A 21,185-nucleotide genomic window follows, 5' to 3' on the forward strand; every position below is an offset into this window, starting at 1 on the left:
GTGTTTCTGATCAAAGCAGGTTAGTGTTTTATCCAATCAATCCACCTTGCAATATGAAGCATCGGTATTTTTTTTGGATGAATAACTAATTATATTAAAAGAGCTGAAACAAAGAAACAAGGTCTTTAATAGGAAGACCGAAAGAAGAGCCGAGACCTCAGAGACAACAATGGTAACTGTTCTTTAGAATCATCTGTGGGGATGGGGGAAGCTAATGTTCTAGAGGAAACATCAAAATAGATGGCATTCCAACAAGTCAATAGAGCTGCAGATTTGACGTCCATCTTCCGAGATTACGCTCCCACCAAATGTGGTGAATAGAGGCACAAAAACAAGCTTAACAATCCGTCACAAATGCAAGAACTTCACAAAAGTTTCTCACCATCCAAGACCAATCACGTGCAAAACCCATAGGCGCCCGACAGCGGGGCCAAATAGAAAGGTGGCTTTCTCGGATAGATCCGGAGAAAGGGCAAAGAGAGAAAGTTTCGAGCTATCCCAAGTGGCTCAGCCAGGGGATGGGTTGGGGATTGACCGGGATATGGCGGCAATGAGGAATGATTGGGTGGGAAGCATGGTAGAAGATCTGCTACCATGAAAATGCAAGATCTCAATCACTCTCAAATGAGATCTCGGTTGAGACTCTGCCATTTTTTTGGTGTCAACTCGGTAGCCCATCTTTCGCTGGGTTCTGGGGAGTCCCGGGGTTGGGCTAAAAGGCATTAGCCTATTTTAAGGCCTTTGAACACACTAGTGGCATTGGATTTGTGGAAAACGACCTAAGTACTGATTTATAATTCTAACCATAGTGTGAAATCGAAATGTCCTAATTGGCAAGTTAGAGAATGCAAGGTTATATAACATGTATATAAAACCATTAAGGCATATAAGTGAAAATCAAGTGTAACCAAGCCACCAAATAACTTAAATGTCAGACCAGTACCATTAATATGAGTATTACAATCTTAACTTTCGAGAACGTAATGATAAAAGTATATAACTCGTTGTAAGTTCTATATAAGTTATTACTACGCATAAGTTCATAAGACAAAGTAGAGAATGAGAGCTTCTGATGTTGTAGATATGTTAAGAGAAGTTTAAGTGAAACTTTGGCTGGAAATTTGCAAAAATTGAGCAAAAATTAAAGAGAGATTTAGGGCAAGATATGGCGAGATTTGGGGCGAGATATAACGAGATATAGCAAGATATCCCATTTCGCGATCTGACTTGATCTAGTCTCGTTTATGGAAAAACCGAGATATCTCACGAGATCTCCCCACCATGGTGGGAAGAGCTTGGTTGAGAGCTCTCCAAAGGGTAGGGGAGTGGCGAGGATGGAGCCTTTGAACCAAACCAAGGAAAACTAGGGGGTTTAGGGTTTTGGGCACGAAAGTGATTCCGTGCAGGGAAGCGGAAAGTTTTTTGAGGGGGAAGGGAGCCAAACAATGAGGTCAAGGGCGAGCTAGGGAGAGGGGGGAAGAAAATCCCAAACCCGTGTGTGAGAAGGGGTAGTGGGGAGTGGGGTTCTAGGAGCCATCGGGGATGAAAGCGAGCTGGGTGTCTTTGGGGATTTGGGAGTCATACACGGCCCGGGGACCAAAGGTGTGCAGAAATGCCCATCGGATGCCACGGGTTGAGCCAAAAGGAGGTGGAAGAGCCGAGGAGGAGATGAGGTAAATAGCGTTGGGAGAGTGGGAGGAGACTGGGTGGAGAGGGAGCTTCCTCCATATGCAAAAAAGGATTGGAGGGTAAGTGGAGAAGTCCGTAAGAAGTCGTGCGAAGGAGGTGAGAATGAACCCAATCAACCCAAATGGAATCTTTATTAGAGGCAATTTTTGAATGCGTTTCGAAGGCAAAGCGAGGTTGACATCGGGAGATCCTACGAATGCCAGGCTCCTCCCTCGCAGGTTCACGGCAAATGGTGGACCAACGAGACGTGATGGATGAAACTAGAGGGCCTCCCTCCCTTTCAAAAGGAAGAGCGCAGAACAAGAATTCCCATATCATGGACGATGGACTTGGGAATGGAGAAGATCCCACACCAAGTAAAGATGGGAGGATTGGGAAACCAGGTAGCGAATGAGGAAACTACCAGGCCGGCAAGGATGCTTACCCGCCAGAGTTGGAGCTGCTTGGGATACGATCAAGCATTTGGAGGCAATGGTGGCGAGAGAGCCCTACCAGGGGATGAGAGGAGAGGCCAAGATAGAATAACGAGGAAGGAGTAATGCTTAAAATCTGAGAGCTGGAGAGAGGAGCAAAGGTGATGAGGACTTAGAGAAAGAGAGTGGATTTCTCAAGGTTGACCACGAGGCCGGAGAGGGACCTAAAAGAAAGGCGGAGAGAATGGAAGAGATGGATTGATGATCCGCTTTGAAAGAAGATCATAAGATCATCAAGAAGGTGAGATGGGTAAAAGATTGATGGGACTTACACCCGGGGATGGGAGAGATGGGGGGTTGATCATTTTGGTTGAAGAATGCGGGAGAGGACTTACAAAAGCTAAGAAGAAGGATGGGGAGAGGGGGGCAGCTGGCCGAATATTAACGCGGAACGAAGAAGAAGCCCCGTAGGTGAGCCAATAGTGATGATGGAGAATCGGGCGAAGAAGATACAAATTTCAATCCAATGAATGAAGGGGGAAGCCCATGGAAGAGAGAACATTGTTTCCTTATTACTTTGGGAGCCAATCGTGGGGTGACCAAGCCAAGGGGGAGGGAAGCCCATGGAAGCGTCTGTTATTACTCTGTTGTCCCACCTTGTTCTCTCACTTCCTCACATTGTTCCCTTTTACTCCTACTTAACAACAACTCTTATTTTAGTGATTGATCTTCTACACTCGAGTTACTAATAGATTTACCCCATCCTGATATCAGATTTTCTGGTTATCTTCTCCTTCTTATCTGGGATTCGTACACTTCAGCCTAGTTCAATTCTTTATCTACAGTTCTCTCGCCCCTACCATGAATTACAATTCTGGCCCCTGTTCTCACAATGTTATTCTAAAGTTACCATTAAGATATTACCGTAAGTTTCAGTTTTGATTCATATCTGTGTTAGTACTATAGTTAACTTTTTCAAATCCGGAATGCATCCTCTGAAAAAAAACCTTTAATTGGCTACTGTTTTGATCATTATAATAAATTACCACATTAATAACGATTGGCTGTGAAACAGCAACCAAATGGCATCCAGAGTCATGTGCAGAAGCCACAGAAAAAATCTGATGATAGAAGTATAGAACTAAGAATAAGAGTGAAGAGAATCAAGCCCACGAGATCCGTTGGAGAATAGCAACCATGTTACGAGCAGCACCCCCTTACAACAAAGGCGGAAGTCCCTTTCCCAACCAATATACTTAGATATTTCTGCAATTTGCATAAATAAAAGATTAGTGCATGCTGTTACAAACACAAAAAATTAGAGAAAATAAAAGGAAAAACAAAAAAATTTACCGCACCCCCAAAAAAAAGCAAATTTTTTCAAATAAAAAAGGAAACGACAAAACTTCCACATCCAAATCATTTGTGAGACGGAGAAAATAATTTGGCTAACAATCCACTCTCAGAAAACCCCAATAAGTCAAATATATAGAAAGCCCAAAGAAGAATATTTATTATGTGAGCCAGAATGCAATAGTTTGGGAATGTTCTCCAGCTGCAGCAGACTTCACTTGTTTGGGATAAAAGAGCCAATTTGGGGACTGCTCTACAGCTGGAGCAGACCTCATTCTGTTTGGGATAAGGCTGAGCTTTGTTGCTGGACCCACAATCTCTTTATTAAAAAGTCTAGAACCCAGTTAAAACTAACTAAACTGAATCCAGCAGTTTAGGTAGAAACAAGGCACTCAATGGATAATGTTGGATGGGAGACAAAAATTGCTAGAACTGCACTGGCATCACAATATAATCTTATAAAACTTTAAAAGTTTGTGAAATGGGACTAAACAAATCAAGGGAATCTGGGTGAGATAATACATTACTTCCCCCACTATACCTTCGTACTTCTTCCTCAAAAACCTCAAAATGGTAAATGATGAAAGTAGAAAATCACAATAAACGTTTGGTTTACATCATTAACAGGAGCTCATTGTCTCGTATAACTGGCATCATGTCCATCAATCTCCTGTCCAAATTCTGTCTTCAACAGATCCCCATAGAGTTCCCAACAACTGCACATGTCTGAAACTTGGCGAGGACGAAATGGAGGCTTTGCTGGTAAAATCAAATTGAGATGCTCCACAAAGAGAACTTGTTGTAACATTTATCTGCTCCTGCATAAAGAGAAAATAAGAAGACGCTACTGGCAACTGAGAATATTATTCACAATTCATAAAGAAGAATATATGATGCACGTGAATCTCATGGCACTTAGCAATTCTTTTGCTGCATACCAAGCCAGCCATCCGGTCGAGCATCTAGATATTCTCTAGTCAAAACTGTCGTCATGTTACGGTACTGCATTCCAACTGTTTCTAGTACTTTTATATAACTGGATAACAACAACAGGAATCAATTTTATAAAAGCTCACCTGTTCCCACAGAATTGCTTCACATACATAAAAAATATTTTGAAGTGGCCGCCCAAAATTCTTTGAAACCCTATAGCAGCAGGATCGAAAAGTATTGCCGATTCCACAAGGACTATGGTCATTATACTAATGACCGTCGTTATCTCGGGCTGCGTATATTGAGAGATTGATATCTGTGACATCTCATTCAAGCAGTTAGCAGGAGAAGGGAGGAGCCACGTGGGCCACGTGCGGCTACTCCAAAGAGGGACCGCTCGTTAGTCCGTAACGATCGAGGGAGGCCCCGAAGTCTAAAAAAGGCAAGGAGGTGATTGAAGTTGCTACTCGGTCACCGATCCTTACCATCTTCGGGGGACCAGAGCCCGAATCATTCCGGAGTCCGAAAACAAAATCCAAATTTGTTGAGCCGGAGAGGCGCAGAGTGGAAGAAGCTGAATGGTGAAGATTCTATCACCTTTAGCGAGGAAGACGAAAGAGACGTTTGTTTACCTCATGATGATGCTATAGTCATCAAGGTAGAGATTGCACGGCGGGAAGTGCATAGAGTTTTGATTGATACAGTGGTCCGCAACCTGACCTAATTTCCTACGAAGTGTATCAAAAATTGAAGGTGGATCAGACTTGATGAAACCTTCATCTACACACCTATATGGCTTTGCAGGGTCATCTCAGCAGAGCGGAAGGATCGGCTCAGCTTGGATTTATCCATTGGAAGTTTTCCTAAGGAAACAACTGTCCGAATCAATTTTTTGGTGGTTCGAGAACTACCAGCCTATAATATGATTCTCCAGCACCATCTTTATCCAAGATAGGTGCTATTGTTTCGACAAAACACCCGAAGATAAAATTCCCGACCGATATGGGAATTGGTCAAGTCTCCTCCGACTGTAAGATCTCTCGGCAGTGTTATGTTGCCTATTTAAAAGACAAGGAGGGTCCGAGGAAGGTTACCGCCCTCCCCATAGAAGTTCGAGATGATCGGGAAGAGACAGAGATGCAAAGGCCCGAACCAAAGGAGAAATCGGAGCAAATCCAGCCGTGTACCGAAGATGAGAAAAAGATTACTTATATCGGGTCCGAACAACCGGAAGAGTTTAAAGATGAGTTGAAGTTATTTCTTCAACAGAATAAGGATGTATTCGCATGGTCCGCCGAGGACATGCTCGGGGATCGATCGGGCCATTGCAGAGCACAAACTCGGATAGACCCTAAGGCGAAACCAAGGATACGTAAAAGAAGAAATTTCTCTATTGAAAAGTATGAAGCCGTTCGGAGCGAAGTTGAAAAACTTAAGAATTCTGGTTTCATAGAACCAATCGAGTGCCCAACTTGGTTGGCCAACGTGGTGATGGTGAAAAAGGCGAATGGGAAGTGGAGGATGTGTACAGACTACACAGATCTAAACAAAGCTTGCCCAAAAGATTGCTACCCGTTGCCTCGGATTGACCTCTTGATAGATGCGATCGCAGGATATGAAACTTTAAGTTTCATGGATGCCTACTCAGTGGTATAATCAGATCCTTATGAATAAGGAGGATGAGAAGTATACGGCTTTCATGACCGATCGTGAGAGCTATTATTACAAGGTCATGCCTTTTGGCCTCAAGAATGCAGGAGCAACATATCGAGGGCCGTCAACAAGATTTTCAAAGAGCCGATAGGAAAGAATGTTGAAGCTTATGTTGACGACATGCTAGTGAAAAGCTTTACAAAAGCAAATCATATTGCAGATTTGACCGAGGTTTTCTCAAGATCGAGGAAGCATCAAATGAAGTTAAACCCGTAAAAATGTGCCTTTGGAGTCTCCTCGGGCAAATTTTTGGGTTTCATGGTATCACAGAGGGGAATTGAGGCTAATCCCGCCAAAATACAAGCTCGATTGATATGGAGGCTCCCAAAACCGCTCGGGATGTACAATGTTTGACAGTGGAGAGTTGTCGCTTTAAATCGATTTATCTCCAAGTCCTGGAGAAAATGTTTGCCTTTCTTCAAGGCACTTAAAGACCGAAGGGCAGTAAGGAAGCAAAGTGGACCGAAGAGTGCCGTAAAGCTTTCGAGGAATTAAAAGAAGCACTTGGACAACCACCGATCCCGTCTAGGCCGGTAGAAGGGGGAAATATTACAGCTATATCTAGCGACATCCCTTTCGGCGGTCAAAGGCAAGATTTGTTCGGGAGAAAGATAAGAAACAAGTGGCCGATTTACTATGTAAGCCACGTGTTGCTAGATGCGGAGACGAGATATTCGCAGATTGAGAAGCAGTGCTCTGCTCTCATGATGGCCGCCAGAAGCTAAGGCCATATTTTCAGTGCTCATCCAATTGAGGTATTTACAACTTTTCCTCTTAGTAAAGTTCTTAACAAACCCGATTTGTCCGGAAGGATGGTGTCCCGGTCGGTTGAGCTCAATGAGTTCCAAGTGAGCTTTAAGCCCGTAACCGCAATCAAGGCTCGTGCATTAGCCGACTTTGTAGTAGAAACTACCGCACCGGTGGAGCCCACCATTGAGGATCCCATTATACCAACCACTTGGGAGGTATATGTGGATGGTTCGAGTAATAAAGATGGAGCAGAGGCTGGAATTCTATTAAAAAGTCCAAGCAGATTTATTATTCGATATGCTTTGAGATTCGCATTTGATGCAAGTAATAACGAAGCGGAATATGAGGCCTCGATAGCAGGACTTCGGTTGTCAAAAGCATTAGCTATTGCAGATGTTACTATTTATAGTGACTCTCACTTATAGTCAACCAAGTCCAGGGGGAGTATGGCATTAAAGAACCACGCTTGCAAAAATATCGGGAGATAGTGGCATTTCAAAACCAATTTCGGAATTTGAAGATATCTCAGATTTCGAGGAATGAAAATTCAAAGTGGCGATGAGCTATCCCGACTAGCCAATGCCAAGGAAAAGAATCTAGACCCTTCGGTCTACATTGAAGAGATAACTTTTCCAAGTTATCATGAGAAAGAAATTTCTTATATTGAAGCAGTAACGTTGCCGGATGGATCCAATAATCGAATATCTAAGGGATGACAAATTACCCGAGGATCCAAAGAGAGGCAAGGTTGATCAAGATTCGATCAGCTAGATTTGTCATTCGTAATGGGAGACTATACAAAAGATCTTATGCTGGACCCCTTATGAGATGTATAGGCCCCGAAGGAGCAAAATCAGCTTTGGCTGAAGTTCATGAAGGAATTTGTGGAGCTCACATGGGTGGCCGAGCCCCGGCCCACAAAATTCTAAGACTTGGGTTATATTGGCCTAAGATCCAAGAGGCCGCTATGGACTACGTTCGTCGATGTAGTAACTCGACAAATTCATGCTACAAGATCGAAGCGCCCGGCGGAAACTATGACTTCAATTCTAAATCCCATTCCCTTTGCAATGTGGGGAATTGATATCATGGGCAAATTCACCAAGGCATCAAAGCGGACGGGAATATCTCGATAGTAGCAATTGATTACTTCACAAAATGGGTAGAAGCTGCACCGGCGACAATCACCGAGAAAAAGTGGAGAAATTTGTGCTTGAATCAATCATATATCGCTTTGGGATTCCAAAGATTATTGTCACCGACCATGGTACTCGCCTCGACCGTCCACAATTTGAGCAATTCTGTGGAACATATATGATCGAGCATCGTATGTCCTCAGTGGCATACCCCCAAAGCAATGGCCAGGTAGAGGTTACTAACCGAACGCCACCGGAAGGAATAAAGAGAAGACTCGAAGCCGACAAAGCTTCTTGGGTCGAAGAACTACATAATGTACTCGTGGGCTTATAGAACTACGGTTCGAACACCCACAGGAGAAACTCCATTCAAGGTTGGCATATGGATCCGAAGCATTGGCACCAAGTGGAGATAATGGCGGGGACATTACGGGATCGTGAGTTCGAGGAAAAAGCAAATGAACAAGGACCGCTTGATAGTCTTGATTTGTTGGACGAAGTTCGGGCAAAGGCAATAGCACGAACTCAACATTATCAAAGAAGGATAGCGTCTCATTATAATACTCGAGTGAAGAATCGTTTCGGTACTTAGCCGGAGATCTGGTGTTGAGAAACACCCTAGCTTCCGACCCGCGTCACCAAAGAAAGTTGGACCCTTCCCCGGGAAGGACCTTATATGGTTGTGAAACCGGTCGGTTCAGAGCTTACAGCTGAAGAACATCGATTCCCGTAAAGAGTTGGATCGCTCGTGGAATGCTAGGCATCTCAAAAAGTTTTATCCTTGAGGATGATTTCAATTTTGTTCGCGATGTAATCATTTTCAACTCAATCAATGCAATTTTTGGCTTTCAACAAACTATCTTTTGATTGGGGGGCATCATACACCACATTCAAGAACAAGATCCAACTATAAGGCATCGGATGAAAATTCGTATGGGTCCTTCAACACTTCAACACTTATGGAAATTTTTCGAACTTTCTTAAGTCGGGGCATCGGATGAAAATCCGAGTGAGTTCCTTTTGCAAGGCGTCGGTTTGAAACCCGAGTGAGTTCCTTCGAGACTTATTGAATTTTTGAATTATCCTTAAGTAAAGGCATCGGTTTAAAACCCGAGTGAGTTCCTTCCGACTTTGATCTCCGGAAATCCTTAAGTAAAGGCATCGGTTTAAAACCCGAGTGAGTTCCTTCTCGACTTATTGTATTTCTCCGGAAATCCTTAAGTAAAGGCATCGGTTTAAAACCCGAGTGAGTTCCTTCTCGACTTATTGTATTTCTCCGAATCCTGTAAAGGCAGGTTTAAAACGAGTGGTCCGGGTCACTTATTGTATTTCTCCGGAAATCCTTAAGTAAAGGCATTGTTTCTGCATAACCAAGACCTAATACAACGGCGATTCAAGTGGCTAGCAAAGTTCAAGATAAAGTAATTTCTTATTTCTTCAAAAGATCCAAAGAGGCCAAAGATCAAAACAATTACAAGAGCTGGATACAATCTTCGATCAAAGAAGAAAGTCATTACAGGTGATCGTTAACAAGTTATACAAGATCGACGCGACTTTGCTAGAACAAACATATGAGTCAACCATTGGTGGGGATACAAGGAAAAGAAGAGAAGAAATGAGGATTACAAAAATATTTCGGTATGCATAAAATCCTCCGCAATTTCATACTCTTTGTCCAGCTTGTCCAGAGAAGAATGGTCCTCGACCAAACTCGCATTCAAGCACAAGCTCGTCATAATTGACTTCTTCTAGCGGAGAATAAACAGAGAATCTTCCAGATATTGCATAATATCCGGATCGGAAGGTGGAGGATCAATCTTATCCTTGGTCCAGCATGGGAGGAGGAATACCTGTGTCGGTAAATACTTCAGATGGCAAACAAGACCGTAGGGAGTCGTATCAAAATGAGGATCCTTCCTTAATATTGATTCCCATACTTCGTTCTCACCATCCCGGTACGCCCGCAAGTTATAAGCATTCAAAGCATATCAACAAAGGGCTTACCGTGTAAATACTTGAAGACGCAGCTCGCGAACATCGCTGGAAGGGATTCGGGCAAAGGAACGACAGCTTGCCTTTCGTGTAACGTTTCGCATCCTTTGGCTCCCGACTTTCCAACCGCTCGCTCCAGCCGCCGGATCTTCTCCCCGGCATCATCCAAGTCCGACCGAAGACGACCAATCATCGAATTTTTTTCTCCCCGCCACCTCCCAAGCTAGATTCCGAAGGCGAGCAATCTCAACATCTTTAGCTTCAGTAGATTTCCCGAAGCCTAGAAACTTCATTGCTCAACCCACCGAGTCTAGTAACCGCTTCCACTTGGTTGTGGAAGTTACAAAGAAGACTCCCGCAAACAACTTCCGAGTTAGCGAGGAGCAGTAAAAGTAATTTTTCAAAATCGAGGATAATGAAGAAAGACTTACATCACCAAAGTGACTTCGTAAAGACTTCATCCGGAAGTTTGGAAAGAACCGCGCTCTCGTAAGTCATTCGAGCAGCAAGACACCATTCCAACGCTCTCGTCAAACTCGTTTGACACTAATTCAAAGCGAAGGATGAGAAGGATGAACTACACCAAGAGAAGGATGAGCTTCATCACTTGTCACCCGACGGCGCTTCCTAGTGGCAAAATCCTCCAACTCGAAGGAGAGGAGGAGGATGCCAAACAAGCACTAGAGTTAGAAATAGGAGCAGCACCCGCTGGGACCACACCTTCATCGTACGCCAACATAGTTGCCTCGGATGCCCGAAGAGTCTCCTTCGGGGGTGCACCAACAAAGCTCACCAACAGAGCTCACCAGAGAGCCGGCAGCACCATCGGCAACGGAGTGATCAAGATCTTCCCGGGAAAGACGAGCGATCACTTCGGGCAAAGGAGGCGCAGGGACGGCATCAATAGAAACCTGCGGGAATCGACTTGAAGATTCACCGCCAGCCAGCCGCCTTACGCTTGGAGGATTCACTAGCCGAAACCACCGCACCGGCCCCAACCACCACCGACGGAACGATTTTCTTGCAAGATTTTGCTCGATAAAGTTCGGTTGATCTTGGGAGCCACTATGCAAAACAACAAAAAAAAACCAGCCGTATCAAGACAGTAAATAAACGACAAGAACAATGGGGAAACCCTAGTTTTCTAAAGCTTTTCCGACAAACCAACAAACTAAACCCCAAGTATAACTACCGTGCAGTTTACTCTGTGGGGGAAGTGGGGAAAGAGATGAGTAATCAAAAAACTCACTTGTTCGTAAGTGGATAGAGCCGTTGTTGGAGTACGAGGAATACGGAAGCAGCCGAAGGACGAAAGGTTGCTTTGGCACTTTAGCAAATCTAACTTGCAGAAGTCAGGATAGATGGAGAGTACCCACGAAGGCTTTAAATAGCCTAAGGTATAAGACGACGGTTGAAGGCTAAGGACAACCGACGACCCAGATCGAAATGACGCTTCGAAATCCGCAAAAAGCAAGATCAACGGTCGAAGGGATGCCACATGGAAACATGTGGAAGCGAGCACCTGATGCAGAGATACCTCCAATCGTCGCACCGCCATTAAAATAATGGATGTATTTCCGATTCATTGGAAACAGTGAATGGTATACAAAAGCAGGAAAACGTTTGAACTTCGCAGAAGGGAAACGTGCGGACTTTGCAATAAATGAAGTAGTGGGGAAGATTAATGCATCTTCCCGAAACGCATCTTCACAATATTTCTACAAGATTATTATTCGGCGAGGAATGAAAAGTTAAGTGATAAGTTTTATCATTAATACTTTGATATTCAAGGCAAGATTTCGGCAGGAGACGGGGAAATTTAGAGGCCAACATGAAAAAAGAAATGTCTATTCATTAAATTGAGGGTAAATCTTTACAAAAGAACAACTCCCTAAGCCTTTTCTTCATTGTTGCCCGAGGGACCCCGGGTCGGGAGGACTTTTCTCAGGACCATGAGAAGAGCCTTCCTCAAGAGTGGCATCGGCTGAATCCTCTACAACAACAACTTGAGACTCGGCTTGTGATTTCTCCTCTGGAAGTGCCGGCTCGTCATTCAGGTATGCCTCATATTGAGGGTCACCGGAAAAGGATCATCTTCTTCCCGAGCCCAGCCCGGGAGATCCATACCAACTTTCCCGAAGACCTCTTGGTGGCATACCTCACGAAAAGGAGCAAGGTCGAAGTCGTGGATCGATCCAAGGATTTGCTCCCAAACGTCGTTCCGCCCCCATGCGATAAGCTTGAATGTTGTAGAGACCTAGCAACTCGGAGAAAGGTACGCTGTTCGTGTATTTCCGAATGCACTCCTTCCGAAGCTCGGCTTTATATGCTCAGCTTGCTAGGGATCGCCAACTTCGATGTTCTTCGAGCTCCCTACTTTTGATTTCAAGGCCGTCACCAAACAACGTGGCAGCCGCCTTTTGCTTCCCGGCCTCGCGCTCGGCAGCAATGACACGAATTTTCGAAGCTTCGAGGGCTTCCTTGAGGGAGATCACTTCTTCCTCATGCTTTTTCTCGCAGCTCCACGGTAGTAGCCGCAGTCACTGGTCTATTTCGGAATTGGCCTTGGCCAATTTCTCTTCACAAGTTTGCAAAGAAGGAGCCGGTGCGACCAACCCGGCTCAATGCTTCCATGTGTTGATAAAAGCTCAACACAAGATTCCCGGGAAGACGGAAGATATCGAAGAAGTCATAAGAAATTATGAAAACATAAGTAAGCAAGAAGACCGGTACCTTGTAGATTGACTAACAAGGGAGGTGTCATCCAGGGCTTCAAACTCCCGGCGATCGAAGGAGCAAGACCGAGGGAGCTCCATTCTCGCAGCCTTTCTCAGATCCCGAGTAACCCCCGTCGGTCATCTTCGTGGTCCACTGGGGGATGAAGACCTCCTCACCATCCGTCGAAGCTTTGGATTTTTTATTGGAGGGAGCATCAATTGTGTCATGCCTCCTCTTGGTTCGGGCGGAGGAAGAGACATTAGCCCTCTCCACCATTGGTTTCTTCCCTTTACCCGAAGCATCGGCTACAGGCCCGATATTCCCGATACCCCTATAAGAGGGGTCGGGAGAGGGAAGAGAAGCCTCTTGATCTACGGTCAAGACCCCGGGCGATCGTTGCTCGGCTGTCACAACGGCCCTAGCGGCCTTCACCCGCAGCTTTGTGGTTCATTCGGGGAGGCACCGCAAAGAAGAAGGACAAGAATCGAATTCAAAACATATCACTTCACCAAATCAAAGGATGATGGTTAGAAGCTCACAATGAGCCAAGCCCCAAGATCAAGGATGGAGTTATACTCCACTTCATATCCATGTATCTCTTGATACCACGGAATGGATTTGATCTTCCCGATGGCCGCCTCGCCTTCTCCGGGATAAGGGAAGGCCCCGGTTACTCTCGGACGAAGAAGTAAACCTCCTCCAGGTGGTTGGGAAGTTAAGATCCGATGGAGGCGCTCGACGTAAAAAGTATCGTTCGCGCCATCTTTTGTGGTTAGAAGGGCAAGTTCCTTTGACAAGGATGCCGCCCCTCCAATCAAGTTCAGCCTTATTGCGTTTGGAAAGAAAGACCCATCCGGGAGGATGGGAGATAGAAAGAACATGAAAATGTACAAAAAGAGAAAGAGATGGCGTAATGCCAAGCTCAAAACACAAACCCAAGAAGCCGACGATGAGACGCCAGCTATTGGGGAGGAGCATTCCGGGACAAATGTTCCAAAGGATTCAAAACTGCGGAGAACAAAGGATTAAAAAAGGGAAAGCGAACCCCGCTTTCCAAAGGCATCTATATACAGAGAAAATTCACCCGAAAGGGATGAATCAACCCTCTCATCGTGGTGGGGAGCCCTAACTCGATATGAGGAAGGAAGATCAAAATCTTGGACAGCTGAAAGAAGGGTTTCCTCATTGTAAATGGAGGGAACAGAGCCAGGTCCACCATTGGACCCGGAGGTTTGAGGCTGCCTAGAAGACTCGACAATCTTGGAAGATCCAGACTCGAGAAGGACAGGAGAAGTTTCGGTTTTTCTTTCAAAACCTTTTTGAGAAACTTCAGCGAACTCCCGCCAGAGGACGGTTAGGGTTTTGTTATCACTATCCGACTGTTCGGGAGCAGGAGAAGCAAAAGCATCACCGCTATTACCAACATGGGGTACTAAAGAAGCCCTATCGTCCGCCATTACTCGTTTCAAGAAACTACAAAAAGAAAAAGACCAAGAAACTTACCGATTCAAGGAGACGGAAGCTTGAGAGCAGGAAGGCGCGAAGGCACAACAAAGGTTCAAATTCCAGACAGAAGAATGAAACCTACGAAGACAACGAACCGCTTTTAAAACTCCCGCACGAGTGTTCGGGAATCTGAACGATCGAGATTGATTCAAAATCAACGATCAAGATTGAAAGACGTTTTGAAAGTTTGAACTCACGAATCCGAAATAGGCGTTCGGAAACCGTCGCTTGGATGACGTGAGCCACGACAGATCAACTGCAACGAGATATGTGGCCTTACACTCACAACGCTCGAGGAAAAGTGACCACCGCATTAAATGTGATATGACATTTAATGAAGCACGCAGAGATCATCACCCGACGACGAACCAGCTTAAAAACCAAGCCCTCGGGATCGACCGAACGCTTGGTCCGGGGGGCTCGTGATATGGAGAGTTTATGATCGACCGGGTTCATACCTGGTCCGACCCTCGACCCCGGCCGAGACGGAGAAAACCGAACCGCCTCCCGAGCGAACCGGATCCGGAAGATGGCTTGTCGAAGAAGAAAGCTTATTCGGCCGCAAGCGTGCCCTAATCTTACTTATGGATTAGGGTAATCACCCTGATGATGGCAGACTCAAACTGACGGCTGCGGATAATCATTATCGAAGGGATAACCATCGCATAACCTAAAGGTTATCTCAGGAGTCCTCTACTAGCCCAAACTAGTAGAAGTCTATCGCTCAACGGATCTAACTGATAAGATCCAACGACCACCCGAAGAAGGCTCAAGTGCATCCAACGAAGGAGATTCGAAGGTACACTCTATATAAACCTCACTACCATACAAGGTGAGGGACGGATCAATCGATCAAAAAGAATACTATCTCGAGACCAAATTCATATATATTCTATTTATTTTAAATTATTCCCCTTTCTTTTTCTTTTTCTCCTTTCCCCTTTTTTTTTTTTTTTTTTTTTTTTTTTTTTTTGCTTTGTGATTAAGTTCATCAACCGACTTAGCCTTCGGAGGTGGACTCCCGACCCCAGCCGGTCGGGCCACATCCGACGCTTTCATTTTGGCAGACATCACGTGGAGATCCAAGGGCTGAGTAGATTTTGGACGCATCATCTCTCTTCCCTTTTTTCTTTCCCTGCATCAATAAATCCATATTTTTGAGTTTTTGTAGTTCCATATAAGAAGTAAAGGAGAAGGGTTCTTGTCATTCCATCAGATTGTAAGCTAATTCTAGTTTTCTTTTCACTCATCACTCAACCTTTTTTCCAAAGCAGAACTGTAATTATGTTTATGGGTTTTAGCTTCAAGTTGAGTTTATTGTTCCAACTTCATTTTATCAGGATGGGGAACCAATGAGAAAGCTACAATCTCAATACTTGGCCACAGAAATGCAGTTCAACGAAAGCAAATCAGGCAAGCTTACGAAGAGATCCATCATGAGGATCTTATCAAGCGGCTTGAATCTGAGCTATCTGGGAACTTTGAGGTTGATATTTATACATCCAACCACATAAAAAACATGTTCTGTGCTTTGTAATCAACATTAATGAACAACTTAATTTATTTGAAAACAGAAGAGAATACGTGTGGATGCTAGATCCACCCAGCAGAGATGCAGTGTTAGCTAGTGTGGCATTAAGGCATGTAACCAAGGATTACCGAGTGATTATCGAAATCGCATGCATTCACTCTCCTGATGAGCTCTTGGCAGTGAGCAGGTCTACCAATCTCTATACAGGCATTCCCTAGAAGAAGACATTGCTTCTCATACTGATATGGAGAAAATATAATTGAACCCAGTTCAACCTTGGTTCGATCCTCGACCCCGGTCGGGATGAAAGGAATCAACTCGCTCCCAAGTGGGCCGGGTCCAAAAGGTAGCTTGCTGAGAAAGTAAATTAACTCAGTCACAAGCACGCCCTAATCCGCTACGATTGGAATGGACTAATCATCAAAGAAACGGGTAGCAGCTTTTGCGGCTGGTGCTTATCGCTATTATATGGATAACTACCATATAAGGATCGTATTATCAGAAGAGTCATCTACTAGTCCAACCTAGTACGGATCTATCACTAAACGGATTTATCTGTTAAGATCTGAAGGATAACCGAAGAAGGCTCAAATACATCCAACGAAGGAGATTGAAAGGTATTCACTATATAAGACATCACCTGCCCACAAGGTAGAAGGACACATACAATCTGAATCGTATTCTTGTTATTCATTCTTTAGCTCTGTACTCAAGCAGAGCCGTTTTTGATTAAGTTCATCAACTAACTTAGCCTTTGGAGGTGGACTTCCGATCCCAGTGGTCGGGCCACATCTAACATTCGTTTTTGCAGGTCATCCACAGGAGATCTAAGGGCTAAACAGATTTTGGACACATCACATACCAAAGGAGATTTCTGAAAGGAAAATGCCTCTATACATTGGAGACAAACTTTATTTACAGTGGTTCATGTAGTTATTTTATGTGGATCACTAGTTCCCTTCAATTTGTGATCATTTGTGTTAACAGCTTTTGGTTGCGTTAGTGGGCACTTATAGGTATGATGGAGGTGAGATAAACACAAGTTTAGCAGAGTCAGAGGCGAGTTTCCTTCACAAAGCCATTCGAGGAACAGCTTTTAACCATGAAGAGATAATTAGAATCCTGAGCACAAGGAGTAAAGCACAGCTCAATGCAACCTTCAACCACTACAGGGATGAGCATGGCATTTTGATCACCAAGGTATTGATTTATCAAGCCATGAATGACAAATGCAGCTCAAACACTATCTTTGATCTAATGAATTAAGTTGAATTCTGTTTCTGTATTAAGAACATGTTAGGGGATTCCAAAGAAGAATTTTTAAGCGTACTACCCACAACTATCAGGTGCATTTATGCCCCTCAAAGGTACTTGGCGAAGGTGAGTTTCTATTAAACTAAGACAAAGGCATCATTAGTTTAATTTGAAGCTCTTATTGGGACTCTTGGTGTTATGATTCAGGTGTTACGCCGTGGAATTAACAAGACAGGGGCTGATGAAGGTGATATCACGCGCGTGATTGTTACACTTACGGAGAAGGATTTGAAGGATATCAAAGAGCTTTATTACAAAAGAAACAGCGCACCTCTTGAGCATGCCATAGGAAAGGCAACTTTCAAGGGACTACAAGGCTTTCCTGATGACTTTGGAAGGGACTAAGGGGCGGCACTAGGTTGTGTTAGTTCCTTCAATTTGTTGAATCATGTTTTCCTGGTCTAGTGCTATAGTTTGTGTTGTGTAGAAGGTTCAAACTCTTTCTCTACATCAGTAGAGCTGGCACTTTTGATTTCTAAGCATTTATTGATCTTCTCTGTAACTCTTCTAGGATTCATTACTGGGCATTCAAGTCTTTGTCTTAATTTCCACATTCTATCAAGACTTGGTTTTAAAGAGAATTTTATGGATCATTGTATATGCTACAAGGTTAGTGGGAGAAAAACCATCTTTCTTGTGCTATATGTAGATGATATTCTGCTTGCAACCAGCGACTTAGGGTTGCTACACGAGGTGACAAGCTTTCTATCTCAACACTTTGAAATGAAGGATATGGGTGAAGCATCTTATGTCATTGGGATTAAGATCCATAGGGATGGATCCTGGCATGTTTTGGGACTACCTCAATTAGAGGTGTAATGGATAATCGAAATTCGCTCCTGAATTCGCATCCGCATCCGTTTAACAGTATCTGAATCCATCCGATTACTAATAGGATGCGGATATGGTATGCCCCTTTCCTACCGACTATTATCCGTCCGATTAAATTATCTGATTAAGTTACTTATTTGAATTTATTTTTCTTATTTTTTTAATTTTTTACTTGAGATATATGATAATTTTTCTAGATCTTCTACTAAGATAACTACCAAAGTTACTAAATTCTTAAATTTCAAACCTAATACTTACAAATAAAATGGTAAAGCTGTCAATAGGTAGTCAAAATTTTGTATTAAATCTGTATTCATGCTCCTTTATAAGAATCTACTTAAGAAAATAATTATCCAATTATCATCCAAATCTAACTGAATCCCTCTGAAAATCAGTAGGATATTATCCAAATCCGTCTGAATATAATAGGATGCGGATATGGTATTACCACTATCCGATTCGAATTCGATCCGTTTACACCCCTAATCTCAATAAGCCTACATAAACAAAGTACTTGAGAGATTTAGGATGAAAGACTGTTCACCAAATGTTGCACCCATTGTTAAGGGTGACCGGTTCCATTTGAACTAGTGTCCAAATTTGAAAATTGAAAAGGATCACATGGCAAACATTCCATATGCTTCTACAGTAGGAAGCTTGATGTATGCATAGGTCTATACGGGACCGACATTACTTTCACCATTGGAATGTTAGGGAGATATCGGGAGTAATCCCGGCCTGGATCATTGGAGAGCTGTAAAGAAGATCATGAGGTACCTTCAAGGAACAAAAGAGTTGATGCTTACATATAGGTATTCCAATACTTTAAAAGTCATTGGATATTCGGATCAAATTTTATGGGTTGTGTTGATCAACGTAAATCAACATCTAGCCATGTCTTTATGCAAGCTGGTGGCGCCATATCTTGGAGTAGTGCTAAGAAAACCTTGGTTGCTACTTCTACCATGGAAACTAAGTTCGTATCCTGTTTTAAGGCTACCCTGTAGGGAATGTGGTTGAGGAACTTCATTTCTAGGCTAAGAGTTGTTGAGTCTATCTCTAAGCCAGTGAAGTTATAATGTGATAATACTGTTACAGTGTTCTTTGCTAAGAATAATAAGGGTAGAAGTCGAAGTAAACATATCGACATTAAGTACTTAGCAATAAGAGAGCACATTAAACCTAAGGAAATGCTCATAGAACACATAAGGACTAAGTAGCTGATCGTTGATCCGTTGACAAAGGGCATGCCACCTAGAGCTTTTGAGGATCATGTTGTCCGTTTGGGACTTCGGGAAGATCAATATTCATGAAAGGTAATTATTACACATTTTGATATAATGACTGTTATGTAGTTTGTTTCTCATTTCCTTTGAGATAATAAACATGTTGTTGGACTATGAATAAACATTTAAGGTTTATTCATAACGTTGGGTTTATGCAAGAAAAGAAAGATTGTATTGTGATACATGGAAGGTACCGCCTGAGCCAAAGGTGTCTATTTCTATGATTCGTACAGTTCTATTTTTCTGTTTGAACAATAAGAATAAGACGTAATGTTGAGATTTCATTTATTTAAATAAATAAATATTAAAGATTTTAACTTCTCATAATTATGATGAGACCCAAACATTTTTTATAATTACAACTAAGTTCAAGGTAACCGCCTTGATAACTGTTTGGTGGTTACCCGGAGGTGTTTGATGAGAGCATCGTTTTTGCAAGGCTGGTGGTCACCAGTATTCATTCATTTTTTATAACTGGGAATAATTACAACTTAGTTCAAGGTACTTGGTGGTCACCAGTATTCATTCATTTTGATAACTGGGAATGAATAACTGTTTCTGATCAGTCTTGCAGACTCGCACGCCTTCGACTGTGGGGAACTTCATCATCATATGCCTGGGAGAGATTACTGCGCCCAGTGCCGTTAGCGTGGGGCGGCCCATGATGATGTTCGTGACTTCTATCTTCCACTTCTTGATCGATGTCAGTTCCTTTCACCTCAAAGAAAGTTGTGCCCTATAAGTCTACCTAGGGTCACAATCGGGTAACCAACTACCTATATGCCGACAAGTTACGTACGACCACGAACATGGTGGGTAAAGTCACCTGCCAAGGGAAAGTCCCTATAGTCAAGTCCAACTGTATATTCCTCTCCATAGTGGTGGAGCTTCCCGCGAAACCGTATAACAAGGCTGTAGTTGGCTGGAGTGCCTTGGACGATCTTGAGCATGCAGAAAGCATCCAGAGATAAAATGTCTACTGATGATCCAATATCGACCAAGACTATGTAAATCATATGGCTGGCCAACCTAAACTTGATCATGATGGTATCTTCATGTAGTGTATAAACATCCACTAGCTCCTTTTCGGCAAAAGTGGTTGGCTCACGTTGAACAAAACGTGTTGCTGCAATGGGCTCAAGGGCACCTACGACACGTGCTCCTTGTTTCATTTGCCTTACAGATCCGAGAGTGAGCTTTCCAAATATTGTGTTGATTCTGGGAAGGTCCTTGTCCACTAACGCTATAGGAGCTTTTCCCCTTGACTCGATTTGTCCAGAGGAGGGTTCTTCTGCTCCTTCGCGGTGAAGGTGAGGCCTCATGACAATGAGTGGCCTTCACATGCTGATTTAGATGCCCTCTTGCGATCAGCTTTTCAATCTCCACTTTCAACATACGGCAGTCGTTAGTATGATGCCCCCTGTCTTTGTGGTATTGGTTGTACTTTGCCATGTCAACCCTATTTTCTAGGTGTGCATGCAATCTTTCAGGGGTTTTCAATAACCCTGATTCTCTTGAGTCTTGGATCTGCATGAGGACTGCATATTCCTCTGTCACGTGCTTGCCATGCCACTCTTGCCTGGGTTTTAAGTCCCTTTTTGAGAAGCATGGTCAGGAGCTGGATTCAGGGGCCTTTCTGATGGCTGGCTTGTCTTGCTCTTTGTAATGGTTTCGGTTTGCTTTGAGAACTTCTTCTACCGTAGCCATCTCATACCCTAGGTTCAGCAGCTCCACCAGAGTCATGGGCTTCTTTTCCACAATAGAGGTGAGCAGCTTTTCACTGGTCATAGCTCTCTTAAAGGAAGTGAAAGCTACATTGTCATCAAGATCCTTGATCATGATGGAGAAGTTATAGAAGTGAGAAATGAAACTCTCTGGATGGACTCGAACATCCCTGATTAAGGGCCAACAGGTTGTCTTCCGTTTTGTCCTTCTTGATTCTACTTTTGAATCTAGCCAAAAAGGCGTACCTCAGCTCCATAAAGTTGTGGATAGAATGTTTGGGTAGCCTAGAGAACCA

The 21,185-nt window shown here is 43.5% G+C and overlaps 1 pseudogene; it reads left to right on the forward strand.

Moving 5' to 3' along the window:
* The first annotated feature begins 1,885 nt into the window (after positions 1 to 1,885).
* LOC149024467 (annexin-like protein RJ4) lies at positions 1,886 to 17,406 on the forward strand (annotated as a pseudogene).
* The last annotated feature ends 3,779 nt before the right edge of the window (positions 17,407 to 21,185 follow it).

The sequence above is a fragment of the Hakea prostrata genome, chromosome 2, assembly GCF_041222555.1.
Source record: "Hakea prostrata isolate BN-2017 chromosome 2, UWA_Hpros_2, whole genome shotgun sequence".
In the NCBI taxonomy this organism is placed as follows: Eukaryota; Viridiplantae; Streptophyta; class Magnoliopsida; order Proteales; family Proteaceae; genus Hakea; species Hakea prostrata.